The sequence below is a fragment of the Cibotium barometz genome, chromosome 39 (assembly GCF_041138505.1).
Source record: "Cibotium barometz isolate CiBa-2024 chromosome 39, ASM4113850v1, whole genome shotgun sequence".
Lineage (NCBI taxonomy): Eukaryota > Viridiplantae > Streptophyta > Polypodiopsida > Cyatheales > Cibotiaceae > Cibotium > Cibotium barometz.
This window is the reverse complement of record NC_141084.1, coordinates 2,801,017-2,807,467: the sequence shown is the minus strand read 5'-3', so window position 1 is coordinate 2,807,467 and position 6,451 is coordinate 2,801,017. Positions and strand designations below refer to the sequence as shown.

The window sequence follows — 6,451 nt, the reverse complement described above, 5'->3', positions numbered from 1 at the left end:
ACATGTTAGAATTCAATTTCCTAGGGTGCGTGGGTCCCACCCACAGTGTGAGATACGACTTTTACCCCGCACATGTGGTATTTATTAGAGTGTCTCCCTTCCTACTCTCCATCATCAGCATCCTCTTCATCACAGAGTACACTCAGATTACAGAGGCATCACTGAGACTACAGAGGCACCACTAAGACCACAGAGAAGCATTACTCAGACTACAGAGGCAGCACCTTCATCGTCTAGCACATCCAGAGATAGCCTGCAGGTTAGTACAACTCAAACTTTCTTGTCCTGCATACTTTTAACTATTCAAACAAGTTTCTGTCTGAATGGGGAATAGCCAAAATCTACATCATTGAAATGGCCTCGTTTTTCCATACACTTACAAACACAAACCATTAGGAAAGCCCAAAGTTCCTTTTTGTAGGCATGCAAGACACCCTTTACATATTTTTTACAACATGATCAAGTAGAAGATCTCAAGAATAGGGCTGAGGGATTGCCCTTTTGGTTATTTCCTGCTCATCATACAAATTTGCATGAAAACGCGAGGACTCGTGTTTGCTCTTCCTTGAGTGTCATAATCGCGTTTTCATGCAAATCTGCATTTTGGCCTTTTCCTTTACACACTGAGGACTTCTGAAGCATTTCATGACCTGTTCTTCCAAGTTTCGGTTTCTACAACTACAATTTTTTTGTCTTTCCATACAGTTACAAGAACAGACCAGTAGGAAAGCCAAAAGTTCTCATATTTGTTTCACACAATCTGAGACAGAATTTCCTTGATGTAGGCATGAAATAAACCCTCTTCATAATTTGCAACACCATCCTCAGGTATAAAATCTCAAGATTTGCATGTAAATGCGAGGGAGAGTGTTTGATGTTTTTGAAGTAGCATAATTGCGTTTTCAATCAAATGTCTGTATGAAATTTTTTTATGTCACTTTGGGGACTTTTGATGCATTCCAAAGGGTGCAATTGGCCTGTGATGCCATGCCAATAGATCCAGATTGCTGCAAAGGTCCTAAATTTAGGAAAGTTTTAAATTTGCATGAAAATGCGAGGAGAGGCCGTTTAGATTTCCATACTGCCCATATCGCGTTTTCATGCAAATAACTGCTAGATTGCTAGATGCTCTTGACCATTGCCCCCCAAATGTGAATCTTTTAGATTCAATTGAACCAGCAGTTTTAGAGGTAGAAATCTTTTCCTTATAAGGATCCTTATTTCAGTTTTATTTTTGATTTGTTTCAATCTTTAATTTCTAACCTATCTTTTCAAATTTTCAGGCTCCACAACAAGTTGATCCAAATAGTTGTGGCTAGAGACTATTGATCCATGCTAAGTACGTGCTTGCAAGCTACTTTGAGCTTCATCAGCCAGATATTGTAAGAAGCTTATTCCTCTCTTAAATATAATTTATAGTGGCACAAAGTAGTTAGAAGTATATGTAAATGCTCATGTCTTTTATTGCAGATGAGGAAAGACAGCTTTGGCTTTGACTATGTGTATAGTTTTAGAGCAGACACAATTTTGAAGCTCTTGAACCATCCCTCCTCCAAACCAGCTGTGCAAGATACATTTGAGGTTGGTGAGAGTTCTAAAGACCATGGTGGTGTCATTCATCTAGATGCAGATGATTTGGAGGAGAAGACACAAGGACATGGAGATGTAGGTATCCCACCAAATTTTGTAAAGGAAAAGGTGGAGGAGCAGCAAACAAAAGTTGAAGAGGCAGCTGCTGGTCAGGAACAGGATGAGGAGGACAAACAACCAAGTGGACTTGGAGTGGAGAGCTTCCAGATCCCAGGCCTTGAAGACCTTGAAGATGCAGTGGAGACCTCGGATCTTAGTGGGGATATTGACCAAGGACAACCTGATGATCATTTGGGATGATTTGGAATGATTATTTGTATAACATTCTTTTAATCTAGTGATGCTTATATGATTTGGGATGACTATGTATAAAATGAAAATGGAAGATGCTTTGCAAATGAATCCCTCTATCTCCATAGACTTGTCATGATATTTATAAATAGATTTAAATGTATGAAAAGAGAGAGAGAGAGAGAGAGAGAGAGAGAGAGAGAGAGAGAGAGAGAGAGAGAGAGAGAGAGAAAGCATGTAGTAATTTGGTTTAAAATTGATCAATATATTAACAATGTCATTGTAAATCTTAACAAGTGGAGATCCTAACCAAGAGCAGCTACAAGATCATTTGGGATGATTATATGTATGGACTTCTTTGAATCTAGTAATCTATTAATCAAATGAAAGATGTTTTGCAACTGATACCCTCTATCTCCATAGACTTGACATGATATTTATAAATGTACAAAGAGAGAGAGACACTTTGAAAGCATGTAGACATTTGGAATAAAATTGATCACTTTATTAACAATGTCATTGTACAGATCCCAGCCGAGGACCAAAAGGTCATTGACTCTTTCCTGTACTCGCTCTTCATTCGAGCTTACAAAGAATGTTGAGCAGTCCAATGTGTCTGACTGTCACAAAAAAAAAAGCATTTGTAGACTCAATGCAAGAGCTTTCCCTCGCAGGACCGTCCACATCATCAATTGTTGTCTCCACAGCAACCTAGAGAGAAAGGGTTGATAAGGTTTGAGAATCAATATATTATTTGACTTTCATAGCAGTGTAGAAAAACTGAACAAAATATATGTTCTTTAGTACCTCCAATGATCAATTTAGCTGGATGTCAATAATCCCATCGGGGATATCTCCGCATTGAATTATACTTTCCCTCCTTTGAAGAACCTGTTAAGATGGTTGTTAAAAAATCACTAGAGTTGATTAATGAATTAAATAAACACAGTAAGTTTACCTTCTTGTTGTTGAGCACGAATGCAAATCTTGCTGAAATTGTTCTGTTTGCCTCCATATGAATGTCGTGCCGCAATTGAGCAAGTGTACATTTCTGTCTGACTGATATAAAACTCACCAAGTTTCCATTCTCATTCACAGTAATGTCAATTGATACATTGTCAGGAGCAAACCCCGTTTAGGTCTTGATCTAACAGAACAAGTTTATTTTCAATCATGGCAACAGGACTAAGGTAAAAGTTAAGAAAACACCTAGATATTTGTGGCTTTTTGGGTTGTCCTCACCACTACCTCCTTCCAAGCCTGTCGAGAACACAATCCAATCTAAATTTCGAGCATTAAAAAAATCAAAAGCAGGCTTCTTCCAAACCTGTCGAATACAATCCAATCTAAAATTTGAGCATCAGAAAAATCAAAAGCAGGTACCTTTTACAAAACAATACAATTTAAAATGGAAGCGCTTATAAAATGAAAGTGCTCATCTTGGCGAAGCAAAGTGCTCATTTCGTATAAGGATATGCAGCAGTTGCACTATCGTGTCGGCACTCAAAGTATACAGGCGAGTGGATCTGATTCAAAGATTGAACATTGAAAATAATTAAAAACCGTATAGATAAAAATAAAGAAATACAAGCATGAGAATCATTTTGGCAAAGAACGCAAACTTTTGTCCTTGAATGTTTCAAATTGGAGGGCTAGCCATGCCTCTAGCAGCAAGATGAAGGTTGGAAGAGAGCAGGTGAGAGAGAGAAGGAAGGGCGCCGGAAGACTAGTTTGGGAGGGGAGAGTAGTTTGGGAGGGAAACCTAGTTTCAGTAAGTAGTTTTTTTTGAAAAAGACATCAATGTCAGACTCAAAATCGTGATAGTATCTTTAGTTTTTTTTTTAAAAGACCTTGTCAGACTCAAAATCGTTATAGTATCTTGAACATTAACTATGGCACGCTTCTACGAACATAAAGTACTATTTGTTTTTCTTATTTTCACTTGTTTTTGGTGAAATTTCAACGTTACGTTGGCCCTCTCTTCATTGGTTGAGAGACTATTTTTCCAAATCCTAAAAGGCCCCAAAATGAGCTCCCTTTTTCCCTAATGACTATGAGATTAGTGGATTGTGTTGTCAAATTGCTACTGTTAACACTTGACACGATAGATCAAGTTAAGGGATGACAAATTGAGAACTTACTTGTCTGAAATTTTCGTGGAGGAATGTTCATAAAGAAATTTTTCGGTCTAATGGACCATTATCGTGTTAAAGAGATGAATGATATGATTTGAATGAATTATTATTTAATGATGAGTTCTATTTAAGGGATAATTATCCCCGTATTTTGTTGGGTTGACCAGAATATAAGGAACCCTAGAATAAATTGGATCTTAAGAAAAAGAGTTGTCCTCTACTTTGCGAGATGAGGACATCTCGCACTTTTTAAGTGGGGTAGAATGTAAGATTCCTCCCCCAGCCTTCGAGGTATGCAGGAGTAAGAATCTCCCTTCCCTCTCTAAAATAAAAGAAAGATTCTGTTTAAAAAGGGAATACACTTTCCCCATAATACTTCTCAGGAGCCCACCTGTTTTAAGGATTCAGAACAATGAGTTCAGAAGTGAGAACCGGTGTTTTGGATGCCAAGGTTTTGGTCATCAATTAAAAGACTGCCCGACTCCTACCATGAAAAGGGCACAGGGAAGTCTAGAACCCAAATTCAGAGACCAATTCCTTCATACCAATCTAATCAGGGTCCGTCTCTCGGACAAGATTGCTTAACTCCATTAACCAGGTCCGAACCATTGATTAGGGTCGAGATGACCAGTCAAAGGCTTGGCGACATAGAGCAACAGATGCAGGCAATTCATAAAGATATAAACGCTGCCCAGGATCGACAGAAACAATATACAGATAAGAAGAGGACAGTCAGAGAATTCAAAGAAGCAGATATAGTCTTCATTTGAATACGGACCAAAAGAATTTCTTTATCTCTAGGGGAGTATAAGTAGTTATCCCCCAAATATTGCGGACCAAAGAAAGTAGGTGACTTAGCCTACGAACTTCTTTTATCTCTTCATCTCAAAGTTCTTAATGCCTTCTATAGAAAAATGTGCCAAACCCAAATCAGGGAAAGACGGTAAAACTTCAGTGGTGGCAAGATACCGTTGGCTTCTAAGTTACGCTAGCTCCTTCCTTTATATAAGTCGTAACTTTTACTTGTCGCTCACAGTAATCTTACTTCCATCGATCTCCTTTCTTTCTTAATCTCCTTCATGGCTTGGCAACAGGAATTAGTTTTATCCATGATGATTTCTCACCTTCAAGATGCAAGCGAGTCTGTGAAGAAGGATTTTATAGAATAGTATGAGCGCTCACTTTTTCCTCACTTAGGAACTTCTGTAGCTCAGACTAAATGGCGGACCTATCAAGATATAACTAGGGTAATACCCTGGGGTCAGCAGCACTTTCGTAACAATGTCTGCTTGGCCATGGTTATTGAAGCTTTGGGTTTGGGTCCCCGATACTACTGCATCATGAGATCAAGACATCTTGGGTTTTCTGAGCGGGTCTTCTTACTGGCGTGTTTTCTTCCTCATCAGAAGATATGCCTTTACCCCTTTTTTGCTTGCCTCTCTCAGAGGTCCTTTTATTAGATCACCTCATACCACTGAGATAGGTGCAGCAATAACCAACAGAATTATTCCCATAGATGAGCTATCTTATACGCGCGCAGCTTGTGAGTGCTGCTTTTGTGATCATATGATGGACGGGCTTATGGAAGTGTAAAGAGTTCTTCTATCCTTACTGTATATGTTCCAAGAATGAATAAAGTTTAAATCTTGTTCTTGTCTTAACTCTTACTCTCTTTGAGACTTTTTTATTTAGTGGTTAATCTTAATTAAATCTTTCTCTAAGTCTCATATTCGTGCATTTCGCAAAATTATCCCAAGTTTGCGAGATGAGGACATCTCGCGTTTTTCAAGTGTGAGAGAATGTAAGATTCCTCCCCAGCCTCTCAAAATGTCCAGCATATTCCCCTGTAATCAATTCCCTCTTCAGAAATATAAGAGATCTCGTCTCTACCTGTTTTGACATGGAGAGAGAAAATATTCTAGAGAGAGAATATTGAGATTATGAATATTTTTGGATAGAAAAATAACTCATCTTATTAAAATAAGTTCCCCTGAAACAGAAATTCAAAAAGAACTTTCCAATGTGAGCATCTACTCATTTTTGGGTATCTTCTTTTACAAAATTGGATTTATCTCCTCCCTACACATGGATTGCATGAGTTCAGCTTCTTTCTCCCAGGTGGTGTCTTCAAAAGGATAGAACTTCCATTTGACTAATAATTCTCTCAGAATTCTGTTCCTAAGAACCTTCTCTTGAACATCAAGGATTTCTTTCTTTGAATATTCACTTAACTGATTTCTAAATTAGTTACCAATTGCATTGAAGAATAAATTAATCCTTTATCTGAATATTTTAATCTCGATAGATTTTTTGAATTTTCTTTTTTACAATCTGTGTGAATTTAAACGATATAAATTTCTCTCTTAGAGTATTTAAGAGAATTCTAATTTTGATAATAAAAAAAATCTTTATGCATCTATTTATGCATAAAAATC

The 6,451-nt window shown here is 37.7% G+C and overlaps 1 long non-coding RNA gene across 1 annotated transcript; it reads right to left on the bottom strand.

Annotated features, from left to right (window-relative positions):
• Window positions 1-2,384: 2,384 nt before the first annotated feature.
• LOC147615627 (uncharacterized) lies at window positions 2,385-2,871 on the bottom strand. The gene is made up of 3 exons (XR_015262601.1): window positions 2,840-2,871; window positions 2,689-2,772; window positions 2,385-2,592 (listed from the first exon to the last, which is right to left on the bottom strand). It is a non-coding gene; the product is annotated as an uncharacterized LOC147615627 (long non-coding RNA).
• Between the last annotated feature and the right edge of the window lie 3,580 nt (window positions 2,872-6,451).